The following is a 17,338-nucleotide window of genomic DNA, read 5'->3' on the forward strand; positions in this document are numbered from 1 at the left end:
TGAGAACATTAAGCAGTTGCTTAGGCAGAAGACAATGTTGCCTAAAGCCTTTGGAAATCTATTAGGCAAAATAAAATAAAAATTGATAGACATGAGATGCCACTCATACATCCCTTGTGGAAGCCATAGAAAAATGTATCCTGACTTCTGTTCTCTGGCATGTTAAGGGAACCATGAAGGCCATAAGAAAAGCATTTGGCTCAGCCCTTGAAAATTAACATTTTGCTCTTCCCTCAGGTTAGCAAAAATGAATAAGAATCAATCTCCGCAGTGTTGGAAATGTAACTTGGCTTTAGGATCTTTTTATCATATGTGGTGATTATGTACAAAAGCCAAGGAATTTTGGCGTCAGATAAAGAAAGACATGGTTGGAAGTGATGTTAGATCAAAAGATAGATTTAAAACCAGAACTAGTCCTATTAGGAATAACAAAAGAAAAATATAGTAAAAGAGTGATATATTTAATGCTGCATGTGATAACCACAGCAAGATTGGTATATGCGCAAAATTGGAAAAACAAAGATGCCCCCAACGAAGAAGAGGTAATAAAGAACGTTTTGATCTGTGAAGAAATGGACAGACTGACACTAGAAATCAAAAATAGAGACAAGTCAGAATATTATGAAATTTGGAATAAAATGTATCAATGGTTGGAAACGAGGAAAAGGAGTCGGAACAGAATATTTTGAGGATTGTAAAATTGGAACTGGATAATACATAGATAAATATATAAAGGAGGATAAGGGATATGTTAATAAGATCAAAGTAGCTATGTACGTTAAGTAGAAACTGTATTTGTTGTTATGTGAAAATATGTATGGAAATGACAAAGCCAGAAAGGTCGCTCTAGGTCCAATGTTTTAATGTTTATTCAGTAACAAAATTATTGGGGAAAAATTAACTTTTTGGTCCTGCTGGCTGACCATAGTGGAATTTGAAGTCTAACAGGGCTAGAGAGGCATCTACGTGGACATCTGAGCAAAAGTTCACTTGATTTACACATCACACTTAACCATAATGCTTAATCAAATGCATAAACTCAGCCATTCTAAATCATGTAACTACATTGTGCACACCCCCAGCATGAAGTTTCATTTTAAGACTGTGATCAAATGCACACCCCACGGCTTTAGCATTCATCAGTTTTTCTCCTCTGGACTCCTACTTTGTTTAATGACAAACCTGATGAAGAGTTCAGAGAACTTGGCTACTTGCTCAAATTTTGCATGACATTACAAATGAAGGAAACCGATAGGCCCTCTATTTTGTCAGAGTCCTGAGGGACCCACAAAAAAACCCACAATACATAAGCATTTGAATGTATCTCTTTATGACAATCACATTCTGCTTGGATATCCCCCCCTGTCAACACCAACACTCAGCACTTGTCTGACAGTAATATGTTGATGTTGCCAGATAGCTATGGCTATTTATTCCCATCAAGACTGACTCTTCCAATTGCCATATCTCTTTTCATTGTCAAACACATCTTAAAAGCTATGTAGAAAGAGCTGCCGTGTTTTTCCCTGAAAATAATAATAATTTTCTTTTGCCTCCCAAAATAAGCACTTGGCCTTATTTTCAGGGAGGTCTTATTATTTTTGAGGTGCAGGAGGTGGCGAGCGTGGTCACCTCATGGCTGCTGCTGCATTGCAATATTTTCGGGGAAGGCTTATTTTCAGGGGACGGCTAATTTTAGCGCATGCGCTCAAAAGCCCAATTGGACTTATTATTCCGCGAGGTCTTATTTTCGGGGAAACACGGTAATCACAGTACGATGGGACCAGTGGTGGGTTTCAAATTTTTTTGGAACCTACTCTGTGGGTGTGGCCTCCTTTGTGGGAGTGGCTTGCCAGCCATGTGACCTGGTGGGAGTGGCTTGGCAGTCATGTGACCAGGTGGGCATGGCTAACTTGGAAAATGTGGTGAAACTCACTTAACGATGCTCTTGCTTAGCAACCAAAATTTTGGGCTCAATTGTGGTCATAAGTTCTTTTTCTTTCTTTCTTTCATCTCTCTCTCCCACTTTCTTTTTTTCTTTTTCTTTTTCTCTCTCTCTCTGGCTCTTTCTCTCTCTCTCCCTCTCTCCCTCTCTGTCTCCCTCTGTCATTTTCTCTGGGTGTCTATCTGTCTGTCTCTCTCTCTGTATCTCTGTCTCTCTCTCCTCCTTCCCCCATCTCTGTCACTCTGTGTGTGTGTGTCTGTCTGTCTCTCACTCACTCTGTGTGTGTGTGTGTGTGTGTCTGTCTCTGTCTCTCCCTCTGTCTCTCTCCCCTCCCTTCCTCTCTCTCTGTCACTCTGTGTATGTGGGTGTGTCTGTCTCTCACTCATTCACTTAATCACTCACTCTGTGTGTGTCTCTCTATCTTTCTCTCCCTCCCTCCCCCTCTCTGTCTCTGTGTGTGTGTGTGTGTGTGTGTGTCTGTCAGTCTCTCTGATTCCCTCCCTCACTCCCTCTCTCTGTCTGTCTGTCTGTCTCACTCACACACACACACTGTGGTCACCTTGTTGAGTGTTCCAATCACATTTGAAACACTCAACAACTGGCTTGCATTTATGGTATTTTGCAGCATTCTGCAGTCATAGGACCAAAATATATGCTTTTAACCATATATTTTGGTCCTATGACTGCAGAATGCTGCAAAATACCATAAATGCAGGCCAGTTGTTGAGTGTTTCAAATGTGATTGGAACACTCAACAAGGTGACCACAGTGTGTGTGTGTGTGTGAGTGAGACAGACAGACAGAGAGAGAGAGGAACAGAGAGGGAGTGAGAGAGGGAATCAGAGAGAGACTGACAGAGTCTGACAGAATCAGAGAGGTACTTTTAACTACCTGGCAGCGGCGTTTTTCCTTGGGGGGCTCCTCAGAACATCCTAAGACTTCGGAGGGAAGCCTCCAGCCCGGAGCAGGAGCAAAGCCCCTTTTCCAACTGGCCTTTCCTCGCTTGGAGGGCTTTGGAGGGAAGCTTCTGCATAAGCCCGGCCGAGTGACAACAAGTTCCCACCGTTACGAAGCCTCGGAGGCTGTAATTTTCTGAGCTGTGCGCGCCCGCCTGTTTTCCACGGCGTGGAGCAGCAGCGACGTTTGTGTGGCCGGCAATCACTCCAAATGCCATCCGGGAAGACGAGGAACGTGAGGGGGGACCGTTGATGGCCTCCGCAATCATCGCTCGCCTCGCAGAGCCTCGCTGCTGCTCCACGCCGTGGAAAACAGGCGCGCGCGCACAGCTCAGAAAATTACAGCCTCCGAGACTTCGTAACGGCGGGAACTTGTTGTCACTCGGCCGGGCTTATGCAGAAGCTTCCCTCCGAAGCGTTCTGAGCCTCGGAGGCTGTAATTTTCTGAGCTGTGCGTGCGCGCCTGTTTTCCACGGCGTGGAGCAGCAGCGAGGCTCTGCGAGGCGAGCGATGATTGCGGAGGCCGTCAACGGTCCCCCCTCGCGTTCCTCGTCTTCCCGGATGGCATCCTGAGTCATTGCCGGCCTCGCAGAGCCTCGCTGCTGCTCCACGCCGTGGAAAACAGGCACGCGCGCACAGCTCAGAAAATTACAGCCTCCGAGACTTCGTAACGGTGGGAACTTGTTGTCACTCGGCCGGGCTTATGCAGAAGCTTCCCTCCGAAGCGTTCTGAGCCTCGGAGGCTGTAATTTTCTGAGCTGTACGCGCGTGCCTGTTTTCCACGGCGTGGAGCAGCAGCAAGGCTCTGCGAGGCGAGCGATGATTGCGGAGGCCGTCAACGGTCCCCCCTCGCGTTCCTCGTCTTCCCGGATGGCATCCTGAGTCATTGCCGGCCTCGCAGAGCCTCGCTGCTGCTCCATGCCGTGGAAAACAGGCGCGCGCGCACAGCTCAGAAAATTACAGCCTCCGAGACTTCGTAACGGTGGGAACTTGTTGTCACTCGGCCGGGCTTATGCAGAAGCTTCCTTCCGAAGCGTTCTGAGCCTCGGAGGCTGTAATTTTCTGAGCTGTGCGCGCGCGCCTGTTTTCCACGGCGTGGAGCAGCAGCGAGGCTCTGCGAGGCGAGCGATGATTGCGGAGGCCGTCAACGGTCCCCCCTCGCGTTCCTCGTCTTCCCGGATGGCATCCTGAGTCATTGCCGGCCTCGCAGAGCCTCGCTGCTGCTCCACGCCGTGGAAAACAGGCGCGCGCGCACAGCTCAGAAAATTACAGCCTCCGAGACTTCGTAACGGTGGGAACTTGTTGTCACTCGGCCGGGCTTATGCAGAAGCTTCCCTCCGAAGCGTTCTGAGCCTCGGAGGCTGTAATTTTCTGAGCTGTGCGCGCGCGCCTGTTTTCCACGGCGTGGAGCAGCAGCGAGGCTCTGCAAGGCGAGCGATGATTGCGGAGGCCGTCAACGGTCCCCCCTCGCGTTCCTCGTCTTCCCGGATGGCATCCTGAGTCATTGCCGGCCTCGCAGAGCCTCGCTGCTGCTCCACGCCGTGGAAAACAGGCGCGCGCGCACAGCTCAGAAAATTACAGCCTCCGAGACTTCGTAACGGCGGGAACTTGTTGTCACTCACCCAGGCTTCTGCAGAAGCTTCCCTCCAAAGCCCTCCAAGCGAGGAAAGGCCAGTTGGGAAACGGGCCAGAAGACAAGGAACAGCAGTGGCGGCGGGGAGTCAGCCCCGATGCAAAAAAAACGCCAAGGGGGCGGGGCCGGAAATTACTTCCGGGTTCATTCTTCAACCGGTTCGCACGATCCGGTGCGATCCGGTAGAAACCCACCACTGGATGGGACCAAAGCGGTAAGTTGATTTTATAGGGAAAAGGGCATCCAAGGCCATATTTCATTGTTACTAAGTTTATATTTTGCTTTCGGATTGCTTTGCTTTCTCCACCAAAAAAAACAAACAAACCCTCCAGTGTGCTTTCTCCAATGACCATTTGTGCCTTTGTTAAATATAAATTCTATTCTAAGATCGGTGACATTTGAGGAGATTCTCAGCTTATTTCCAAAGAAGTGGCTACACAGCTGTCATTGGTGTTACACTCATTATTGTGATACATTCAGCATTCAGTCTCACATCTATGGCATACTGTTTGCATGCTCTCTCATCTTTCCCCAATATTGCACTGACTGCAATGTTTGATTGGTTTGCTTGGAACAGATTTCTTGGTGTCTATAAATGTCTGAGCTGTATTATGTATATGAAATATTTTCATCACCCAAAGCAAAGTCACCAAAATAGGCTTTATATTTGGAAGAATCAAAAAGGCATGATGTCATACATAGAAGATGCAGTTACCAACTATCTATATAACATGGTTAAAATTGTATTTCCCATCCTAGCTGTTTCCCACCACCAACACCACCACCAACACCAACACCAACACCACCGTCATCAAAGGAATGGCCATGCTCTTTTGGGAAGTTCCCGTAAGATTTTTACACTAGGCACAACTGTGATATTTGGCTTTCCACTCACTGAACCCCTTCTTCCAAATGGCCTAGTCAAAATCTCATGGACACAAGTAGTCCTCGACAATTCATTCAGTGACCGTTTGAACTTCCAAAAAGTGACAGGATTTAGGTGATCCCCTTTTGCGACCTTCTGGCAAGCAAAGTCAATGGGGAAGCCTCACTCGCTTAGCAACCATGTCACTAGATTAGAAACTGTAGTGATTGACTTAACAACAGTGGCAAGGAAGATTGTAAAATGGGGCAAAATTCACTTAACCAATGCCTCAACAAATGTTGGGTCTCAATTGTGGTCATTAAGTGAAGGATTACCTGTACAAGATTGGCAAGATTTAACCTTTCTTGGAGGCAAGAAACAAGGAATAATCAAATGGAAAATTTATTTCTGCAGCCAGAGAGAGGGGGGAGAGGGAGGGAGGGGTGGAAGGAGTGAGAGAGAGGGGGGAGGGAGGGAGAAAGAGGGGGAGAGGGAAAGAGAGAGAAAAGGAGAGAGGGAGGGAGAGAGAGGGAGAGGGAGGGAGAGGGGAGAAAGAGGGAGAGGGAAAGGGAAAGGGAGCGAAAGGGAGGGAGAGAAAGGGAGAGGGAGAGGAAGGGATGGAGAGGGGGAGAGGGGGGAGAGGGAGAGGGAGGGAGTATATTAGGAAAGGTGAGAAAAAAGTTTGCATCTCTCAGCCTGTGGCCTTTCCCCTCCCCCCACCTTTTCTTGGCAATAAATATTTGTCTGTTCACCTTCAAGATACAGCTCAGGATCCATTGGTTCCCATCTCAAACAGCTTCATTTCCTACAATTCTTGATGGTCACACATCTCAAAAAGCCTTAGGGTTGAGAACTAGTGACCTATACTTGTATAGTATTAAATCCTATACTCTGTTACACTGCTAACCTATCAAGATGTTTTCAGTCATTGTGCCCCCCCCCTCCCAAGCTCCATTTTCACTGGCAGAGGGCAACAGGAGGCCCTCGCAGACGAAAATGGAGCCTGGGCCCACCCCAGCTCCATTTTTGCTGGCAGAGGGATCGCGGGCAGGTCCTTTGCTGTCTCTAGAGTGGCCCGGTGGGCCAGATCCAGCCCCTGGGCCTTGAGTTTGACACCCCTGATATAGATGATCATTTGTCAGTCCTGGGGGCCATCTTTCTCTTTGGATCTTCAGGGCTGCCACATTTAGTGCATAGGCCTGCTGTGGGAAACTGGGAGGGGGGTGCTTGGAGTGGGTAGAGATAGATAGCCACAACAACATTCTTTTCTCTGGGAGTCAAGGACGTTCAGCCTGCACCTGGAATGGCGTGACTGGGAGGCATCTACAGTTGGGACGGTGGATTGATTGGCCCATTGATGGACATGTGGGTGCAGGAGAAGGGATTATGACTATATAAATAAAATGGAACTTTGAGGAATTGCCTTGCCTGGGAGTCATTTTTGGTTGGGGGTGTTACTTGGAACCCTGACCCATTTTCTTTGTCAAACGCATTTTCTTCATGTACCAGCAATGGTTCTTTAGAATTAGTTTTCACAAGCGCAACCTCCAATTACACATTACTTACTATATTTTTCAGAGTATAAGAGGTTCCAAAGTATAATACGCACCTTAGTTTTTGGGGAGGAAAATAAGAAGAAAAAAATTCTGTTTCTGCCATCCATGGTATTCAGCTAGCTAGCTTCCTGGCTTGGAACACATGTTAACAAGGTCAGCCAATGAATAGGCATAGCAACTAAGTCAGCCAATGAGGACTATTTGGACTCCGAAACAGTATTTGTCATGTGAGCAACAAGGAGACAGGAAGAAGCCTGGCTTAGCTGAGAACTGGAAGTGGAATTGCTTGTGTTTTGCTTATATTTACTGCTACTTTGGAAAACCTGCTTTTGTTAATGTAATTGTGGGTTTGAAAACGTACTTTCTACTGTAGCCCCGGTGCAAACCAGCTGATGGGCAGCAATCCGTTCTGCCACGCCAATCAGCTGGGCTTCAGAAAAGGGAATATACGTGAGTATAGCGCAGGGGCGGGCGGGCCCAGCTGACAGTCGGAGCGAACTGGTTTGCTCCCAGCTGATTCTTGGATCTACTGGTTCGCCGGAACCAGTCTGAACCGGTAGAATCCCACCCCTGTTTCCCTCCCCTTACAATCTTTGAATCAAAGATAATCCCATATACTGTAGTAACTTTCCAGCTACTGTAACCTCTTTTACAGATGTAAATGAGATGCAATCTTGCTATCCAAGACGCAGCTAGGGAAGATATTGTCAACATGAGTTCTTGGTCTTTGGGGGAATTCAAATCATTCTCTGTCTTTGGTTAAGTATTAAGTATATATTAATATAGACCTTTGATCACCAGAATTTTTCTAATATTGATGATCAGCTTTAGCATTGTCCGAATTCTAACATTTGTAATCAGGTAGATGGCAACCAGGGAAGAAACTTTCTTGGTTCCGGCACATCATTTATAAAATGTCTTCTAAGTTATCTTCTACTATTTTAGCACAGAACACCTTTTGTTGTTAAGTTCACAGCACTTTATTTACTCTGCTGAATTGTACAGAATTTTGTGACTGTTGTTCTGGTTTACTGTGTTTTATATTTTAATGTAAGCTGCCCTGGGCTATGCTGAAGGGAGGCATAGAATACGTTAGACAATAAACATTTTTAGAAAACCATTTCAGGGCAAAGAATGTTCTCTATTCATGCCTAGATTGTCAGAACAGGAAATAATTTGGAGGTTAGTATAATCTAGACATTTTATTGGTCTTTTGCCCATGGATAATTATTGCAGTGAATTAAAAAAGAACGTAGCACATGAAGTTAAACAGTAAAGATATAAAAAGAATTTGCAAAAATGGTACTCAGAGGTTGCAACCTTAGCAATATTCAAATAGAGGTTCATCCCAATGAATTTAAAAATTGTTCTTCCGAGTCAAGATTTTATCAGTGAAAGTATTCCTCATTCAACCAACTCATGTTCTTGGGGTTGTTAGCTGTATCACAAATATGGAGAACATCTGATGAATGAGGTCCAAGAAGAAACTCTGCATAGGATTGTAAATATTTTGTCTGCAGTTGTGGCAAAAATGCCCACTTTAACTGAGGAACCAAAAGGTCTGGAGATGAATGCAAAAAAGTATGTTTTTATTGGCATGCACTTAGAGTGATCACTGAGCTCCTGGCCAAACAAATACAACCCTCCCCCAATTAAACAAAGTTATGGGTTATACCAGGGGTTGGCAACCTTAAACACTCAAAAAGCCCCCAAAGTCCTAACCAGAAGCCCCCTGTTCAATTCTGGAGCCGACCGGAAGTCCAGTTCCCCCACCATAGAGTCTCATCCTAATGTGGTGTCCTTTTCCCTTTACCTGTCCTAACCGAAAGCCCTATCAATTGTGGAGTCATACAGAAAACCTGTCCCTTGCCATAGAGCAGCGATGGCGAACCTTTTTTTGCTCGCATGCCACAAGTGGGGGGAGCGCAGGGGGGTCGTGTGCGGGCGTGCTGCACCCATAATGCAATGCGTGACCCCCAGTGCGCATGCGCGCACAGCAGGCGCAACCCCCCATTTTTACATGCTTTTTTCGCCCTGCCCAGGCTCCAGAGGCTTTGTAAGAGCCTGGGGAGGGCGAAAAGAGCCTCCCCCGCCCCGCCGGAGGCCCTCCGGAGGCTTCATGGACCATCCGGAGGCTTTCCTGAAACCTTCGGAACGCTTAAAACGACCCTCCGAGCAAACAGGTTTGCTCGGAGGGTCGTTTTGAGCGCTCCGAAGGTTTCAGGGACAGTCCGGAGGCTTCCCTGATGCCTTCGGAGAGCATAAAACGACCCTTCGAGCAAACCGGAAGTGATTTCCGGTTTGCTCGGAGGGTCATTTTAAGCGTTCCAAAGGCTTCAGGGACTGGCTTCCCTGGTGCCTTCGGAGCGCTTAAAATGTCCCTCCGAGCCGCGGGTTGCTGACCCCTAGGTTATACTATATATCCCCAGAACTGTTACATAACATAGGAATTATATAGCAATAAATCTAAGCCACACAATGACATTTACAACTGGAATGTATTGTCTGATAATATTATGGATTGCCTTATTATAGCAATGCCAAGACCTCTACATTCATGTCTATTAATGGAATTCCAACCTGTCTAATTCCAAGTGATAACACTATCTACCATAAACAATGACACTTATTGTATCTCTAAACCGCCTCCCTTCACATCAAAGAAAAGACAACCATCTAGTTTGTTGTCTCTCTCCCTCTCCCAACTCCCCCTTTCTTTCTCTCTCTCTGCAGGTTCATCAGATGGCTTTCGTTTACCTGTGCCCTTGAATTTCTATGACTTCTCTCATGCTTATGCCATGTACAGGCTATCATACATGACAACCTTCCGCATTAGATACCAGAGACACATACCAAAGAAGGTTGCAAAAATTGACAGTCTGAAGAGATGGCATGGGGCATATTCAGGGTGTCAAGAATTGCAGCTCCAAGCAACATCCTAAGAAAGAGCAATCAGACCGTTGAGTTGTAAAGATCAAAAATAATGAAAAGAACTCCAAATTAGTTGATACGATTTGACAACACAAGGAATGATATCCAGGGGAAATACTCTGAATATCTATTTGGACCAAAAGTCCCTGAATTCTCCAGCAAGGAGGAACAAGCTGGATGTGTCAGAGATAACTGAAACAAGTTATCTATTTTAAACTTCAAACTCCTGCAATTATAAACGATGGTATATGGATATATATCCATAAAACCACCAGGAGTCAAGCATGACCTAAGGGAGACTTTACATTTTACTCCTGGACACAATTTAAGATGTAGTCAGACAAACTGGAAAAGACTAGGGGCAACAAGGATAATCAGGGATTGGAAACAATGTCTTATTACAAGAATCTGGAAATCCTTGAGAAGTTTGAGTGTGACTATGATGAACCCTTCAAAAACATGAAAAGATGCACCCGAAAAGATCAACACCTTCTCTGTCTCTCTCATTTGAAAGGTCAGAACACAAAATAATGGGTTTGATTTACGGATACGTAGGTGTTAGGGACAACCTTCAATATTGGAATGAATTCTCCAGAGAAGCAATTGGCTTCTCTTCCTTGTTATGTGTTCAAGTAAAATAGAAAAAGCAAAAAAAATCCCCATTTTGACCCTATCCATATACCATATAGAAGGGACGTGGTGGCTCAGTTGCTAAGACGCTGATCTTGTCGATCAAAAAAGAAAAAAGAAAGGTCAGCAGTTCGGTGGTTCGAATCCCTAGTGCCACGTAACAGAGTGAGCTCCCCTTATTTGTCCCAGCTTCTGCCAACCTAGCAGTTCGAAAGCATGCAAAAATGCAAGTAGGAAATAGGAACCACCTTTGGTGGGAAGGTAACAGAGTTCTGTGTGCCTTTGGAGTTTAGTCATGCTGGCCACATGAGACATCTTCGGACAGTGCTGGCACTTTGGCTATGAAATGGAGTTGAGCACTGCCCCCTAGAGTTGGGAACAACTAGCACATATGTGCGAGGGGAACCTTTACCTTTACTTTATATACCTTACTTTCTCTTTCTATTCCCCTTAAGCTTCCTATAGTCCACCATCTGCTTCTTTTTCTTGATTAACAAAGCATTTCAAATTGTGAAGTGTTTCAGTCCCTCGTTCTGATTCCTCTCATCTCTTCCAGTCTGGCCACTCTTATAATATAATATCTGTTGTAAATTAAACAGAGATGTCTATGGAGAATCTCAATCATCCAGGGTCATGGTTGTCCCTGGGGTGCTTTTCAAAAGGCAGAGGGACTTTCTTTGTTTTTCCTTTCAAGGAAAAGCAAAGACAGTCCAGTTGCCTTATGAAAAGCACCTCAGGGACAAGTTAAACAGAGCCAGTAAACAAAGTCCAGTTGCCTTCTGAAAAACGCCTTTGGGACAACAGGCAGTTTGGTCTTGTGGTTAAGGCATCGGGCTAGAAATTGGGAAACTGGGGAGTTCTAGTACTGCCTTAGGTAAGAAGTCATTCGGGTGACCTTGGGCCAGTCACACTCACTCAGCCCTAGAAAGAATGCAGCTGTCATCCTTACCAGGTAGACCAGACAGGAAACACAACTAATTCCAGATAATTCTGTTTGGTTGTAAAACTACTGTAGGAAGTTAGCACCCACCCTCTCCTAGAAAAATGAGATATTTTAGGAAATATTAAAAGGGCAGAATATTTCTCCTCAAAGGGAGGCAGAAACTTGGCGCCTTCAACCCCCCCTCCCTTTGTCAATCGGTCATTAAGGCCTGAGCCAGTCTATTCTACATAACAAATATACACCTGCTTCAGGCAGAACCATAATAGGAATCCCAAAGCCCTTTCATTACATTATCATCTAGCACCAACAAGAGTCAACCAAGCTTGGGACTCAGGGCAGCCTATAAAGTTGCCCCTGCATGGCCCCATGGGAGTCTTACAGCCAATCAGAATATAAGCACAAATTCAAAATCACAGAGATGGTATCAAACTCAAGGACTCTCAGCATCTCTGCCTTTTTTTTCTTCACCCAACATCTTCAAGGCATGCGATCCTGTCCACCATTAAACCATCTTTCCAAGCAGTGTCCATGTTTCCAGTGTTTTTCTCCCCACTTGGAACTGAACCAAGATGGACATTTCTTCCAACACTACATTAACAGAATCTTGCAAGTCTGAGAGCGCAATTCTCCTGCCATCTCCTTCATAGCCCCCCAAACACTAGAGAGAGTTCCTTTTGAGGCTCTTGCCCTGCCCGCTCTCCTGCTACAGACTAACTGATCTGACCATTACAAAGGCAAAGGCAACCACTTCTGAAGTCTTTGTCAAGATAGCTGCAGGGACTTGCCCAAGCAGTTGCCAGGAATCTTAAAAGCAAGAAGAAGAATTGAACAGATATAGCGACAAATGCATCCTTGCCTCACTCTCTTTCCTGCCCTGAGCTACAAATTCATTACTTAACAATAGTTGTTTAATTCATGGTAAAAACACCTCAGAAGAATAATCAGGGCATTTCACACACCCATTAACCTTAATGTAAACAAGACTGCATTAGAGCTAAGTAGGACATGAGAATATCTGTTGGAACATTTGGGATTCAATAATGACTTCTTATGGGTGGGGCTAGATGACTCACAAAATGGAATTAAGATTGGTGGGAGAAATATCAACAACCTCAGATGTGCAGATTATACCATTCTAATGGCAGAAAGTGAAGAGGAACTAAAGAGCCTCTTGATGCGGGTGAAGGAAGAGAGTGCAAAAGTTGGCTTGAAACCCAACATTAAGAAAACTAAGATCATGGCATCCGGCCCTCTCAATTCCTGGCAAATAGATGGGGAAGAAATGGAGGAAGTGCAGATTTTATTTCCCTGGGCTCCAAGATCACTGCAGATGGGAACTACAGCCACGGAATTAAAAGATGCTTGCTCCTGGGGAGGAAAGCTATGGCAAATCTAGACAGCATACTAAAAAGCAGAGATATCACCCTGCCAACAAAAGTGCATATAGTCAAGGCTATGGTTTTCCCAGTTGCAACGTATGGCTGTGAAGGTTGGACCATAAGAAAGGCTGAGAGCCAAAGAATTGAGGCCTTTGAACTATGGTACTGAAGAAGACTCCTGCGAGTCCCTTTGACTGCAAGGTGACCATTCAGTCCTAGAGGAGATCAACTCTAACTGCTCTTTAGAAGGCCAGATCCTGAAGATGAAACTCAAATACTTTGGCCACCTAATGAGAAGGAAGGACTCACTGGAGAAGAGCCTAATGCTGGGAGTGATTGAGGACAAAAGAAGAATGGGACAGCAGAGAATGAGGTGGCTTGATGGAGTCACCAAAGCAGTAGGCATGAGCTTAAATGGACTCCAGAGGATGGTAGAGGACAGAAAGTCCTGGAGGAACGTTGTCCATGGGGTCACAATGGGTCAGACATGACTTTTCAACTAACAACAACAACAACACCAATGACTTTTTAAAGAATTACATTATTTTTGCCTCTTTTAAGACATTAGGCCAAGAACTTGGCTAAAGCTTCCCAGTACATGATATGGCAAAGTCTAAACCAGTGGTAGTCAACCTGGTCCCTACCGCCCACTAGTGGGCGTTCCAGCTTTCATGGTGGGCGGTAGGGGTTTGTTGTAACTCTGCTTTATAAATTTTATAAAGTAAAGTTACTTTCCTACTTTATAAATCACCATTACTGTGGAACCGGTGGGCGGTTAGAAAAGTTTACTACTAACAGAGATACAAAAGTGGGCGGTAGGTATAAAAAGGTTGACTAACCCTGGTCTAAACTGAATATTTATTATGACATCTGAATAGAAGTGGGGACTGTTTTTTTCAACAATACACTGCATCTAACATAAATCTAGGGCCTACTAATATCCACTTGAATTTAATTTTACACCTTCTCTTCCCCTACTCACCCACAGAATAATGGAATATTTGCCTTATGTTTTCCACAGTCAGTTCTGTGTCAATTGCCTGTGTACATTATTGTCATTCCTGCAGTGGGGAAACTCTAGCCCTCAATCTGTAGCTAACTATTCCCTCTCTCAGAGATATTATTCACCTCCTAAATCTATTTACTCTGTGCAGCTCAAATATAAAAGATTGGCAAGGATCAAATATAATGGTGATCGGCCAAACCCTTGCTTATACATGTTATCCCATTAAGAACTCAGGCTAAATTCAAATAACTAGCTTAGATTGAAATGGAGCACATACACAAAGTTCAGTCAATAATGATTTCAAAATCAAAGCAAAATAAGTAAGGTTTTTTTAAAAAAATCTTGTTACAGCAGTCATTTTAAGACTACTATGTAATAACTATTTGCAATGGAGGAAAGTGTTTATAAATTGGCATGTATGAGAAGTTGCTATCTGCTGTCTCTCAAAACTGCTGGTAAAGTAATATAGTATGTTAAATATCCTATTCTGAGTATTCTACCACAGTTAACAAACCAAAAATACTTTGTAGAATATTAGAATTTCCCCCAATTATGAAAATTTAGTGGCGCTATTAATTTTTTTCCCCTTTCCCATAGTTACAGTTGTTTCACACAAGATGACATAAATTAGCTTCTACTGATGTACAGTACAAAACTGCTGTTGTATTGGTTTTGCTTTTTTTTTAAAATGAAATCGATTATAGCAAGTTAAGCAAAAACATTTTCCCTGCCAGTTTTCTAAACTTAAAACAGTATATTTTCTTAGTTGGGTTCCTTTAGTATCCTTTGGGCATCTGTGGTACCTAATCTAGGCGTGCTTTGCTTTTTTTTATTGGATCCTTAAAATTTATTAAATGGAACCAAGGGATGACATGCTGAGATAGTGAAACTGAAACCACAGTGGAAAGTGAAAGTGGAATGAAACTATGCATATTGGGATAATGAAAAAATTAGCATCCCTGAACATACAGTATCTTCACAAAGAATTTTCCCCATTTTCATAAATTATGCATTTCCTACTATTACATTCTTCAACCACACAAGGTGAGAGGTCAGTAAAGCCACCTGATATCCATGCAGGAGGTTTTAAAGAAGTCCAGTATGAAGCTATGTAAGAAAATGGATTACTTGTCCCTAAATTCATTTTAGGCTTGGTTCAACATATAATAAATAGTGTAACTGAGTATGAATCTTGTCCATTAAAGCCATAAAATGTTGAATGTAAATCTAACTTCTACACAATTTATTTATCCTCATATAAAACCCATTAAATAGGCACAGTGGTCTTGGGCAATCTACTATTTTTCCACTTCTATTTTTTAACAATGAATATTAAATTATCCAATGGGAGAATACTGCAGCTCAGGGTTGAACTGGAGTCTTTAGTGCTAAGCTTGGATGTTTCCTTGCAAACATGACAAAAGTATTTCCTAGTATTTTAAATCAAATGTCTGCAAACATACAACCAAGCTCAGAGAGCACCAAGGATTCCCCATTAAATTATCCAGATCTGATTCAACAACTATAATCCAATATAAACAACAAAGCACTCACCAAATTAAATGTAGTATGTAACTGGTAAATAGCAACTCCAATGGGGAAAAGACATTCATAAAACTGGCTTTAGCTATTCATCATTTCAAGCTTTTCCAATTCAGTATCTAGATTTTCCTTGTTTCACACTAACTCTATGATGTTTAATCTTGTTTCATTATTCTATCTTAATGGCCCTGCCCTTTTTACAACTTGGGTTTGCTAATGGGCAATTGAGCCAGATAAATGTTGGTTTACATACAGCTACCTAAGAAATATATTCTTGAGTTGAATTTCTCATTTGCCCCATTGATATGGATTGCAAAGCTTCTGTCAATATTTAAGCATGGTTCAAAACAAGGGTGTCAAACTAAAGGCCCGGGGGTGCTTAGATCTGGTCCACATGGCCTCTCTGGAAACAGCGAAATGCTTAGATCTGATCCACAGTGTCTCTGCCAGTGAAAAGGGAGCTGGCAGAGGGTTGCAGGAGGCCATCAGACCCAAAAATGGAGCTTGTGAGGGCCACGGACGGCCCTCCTGAGCTTCGTTTTCACTGGTAGAGGGTTGCAGTAGGCTGTCGTAGCAGAAAATGGAACTCGGGACCCCATTTTCGCTGGCAGAAAGCTCGGGGCACCACAGGCGCACCCCCAATACGAGTGATGTTGAGCTGGCGATGCCCACCCTGGCCATACACACACACACACCTCAAGGTCAAACACAACCCTGATGCGGCCCTCAATGAAATCGAGTTTGACACCCCTGGTTTAAAAGCATCTGTTACCTATATTATTTACTTTATCAAAGAAGAAATTAACCCAAGATATATCCCCATAGCTGCTTTTGGTGCTACTGTAATAAACTCAGGGTCTGACCTGGAAGAATCCTTAATTTCCCTGCTGAGCCAGCCAGCCATGGTGCCAACTGTGACAACAGCTTTTGATTATGGACAGTCGCCCATTACAAAATGGAACAGAGCCAAGAATACATTTCATGAAGTCACCAAACAGCTGCTAGTCCATCACACCGCCTGGCTATTAAACCTCAAGGTTGTATCTGGACTCCTAATGAAGAGGCAACACGCTTCTGATTGGATTGCTTTTTTTTTTCTTTCTTTCTTTTTGGTAAGGATGTTTAATCTCATGCACCAACCTTTGAAATCCTGGCCTAAAATAAATGGAATCAATGATATATCCGCACAAGTAAGTGTGCTTGGAATCTATACCGGAGAAGAAACAATTTTTTTTAAAAAAAAGAGTGGTGTAACTGCTTAAGGTTTCTATAACAGAACCCCTACAAAGTGATCCTTTTAATACATTTGACTGGGAGAGTATTTTTTTTTCTGTAGCACAGCAATAAAAATTAAAATGTAGCAAGGAATCATTCAGAAGAAATCTGTCTGCAACTTTCATCCAGATAATTCATCCAGCATAATTAAGAATTGTCTATACTGAGCCTGCTCTAAAAAAGAAAAAGGAAATAATACAGACAAATATGCTGACCATCATTTTTAGCCAAATACTTTATAGGGAGAAAAAAAAGGGAAAGAATAATACATGGCTGCTGTTGGCTCTTTGGGAGGGGGATAAAATGATTCCATCTTCCTTAATGCATTAATATTATTTCTTCCAACGGAAATTCAGAGTCCGTTTTTAAATAACCTGTAACAATTAACTCACTCTCTTCCATTTCTCCTTTTTTATTCTTTTTAAAAGAGCTATGAATCTTAAGTTAGAATCTAATCTTCTGATAGGTGATGTTGGATTCTGTGAATTTTCTGCTCTACTTTGGCTTTTAAAAGAGCTCATCGTACCACAGTATTGGGTAACCTGATAAAAACATGGCATTCACAGCACTTCCCATGTCTGGATTCTGCAAAACAGAACTATCTCACCTACGATTGTTAAGCCTGTGGGATAATCTGGTAAATAGGTTTTAGGCACTATAACCTTCTTGGAGCAGAC

The 17,338-nt window shown here is 43.6% G+C and overlaps 1 protein-coding gene across 2 annotated transcripts in view; it reads right to left on the reverse strand.

Annotated features, from left to right (window-relative positions):
- The window catches only part of TMEM178B (transmembrane protein 178B), a 363,015-nt gene that overhangs the window by 343,114 nt on the left and 2,563 nt on the right, over positions 1-17,338 (reverse strand). The window lies entirely within an intron of this gene.

Source organism: Natrix helvetica (genome assembly GCF_964273705.1).
Source record: "Natrix helvetica genome assembly, chromosome: 6".
NCBI lineage: Eukaryota > Metazoa > Chordata > Lepidosauria > Squamata > Natricidae > Natrix > Natrix helvetica.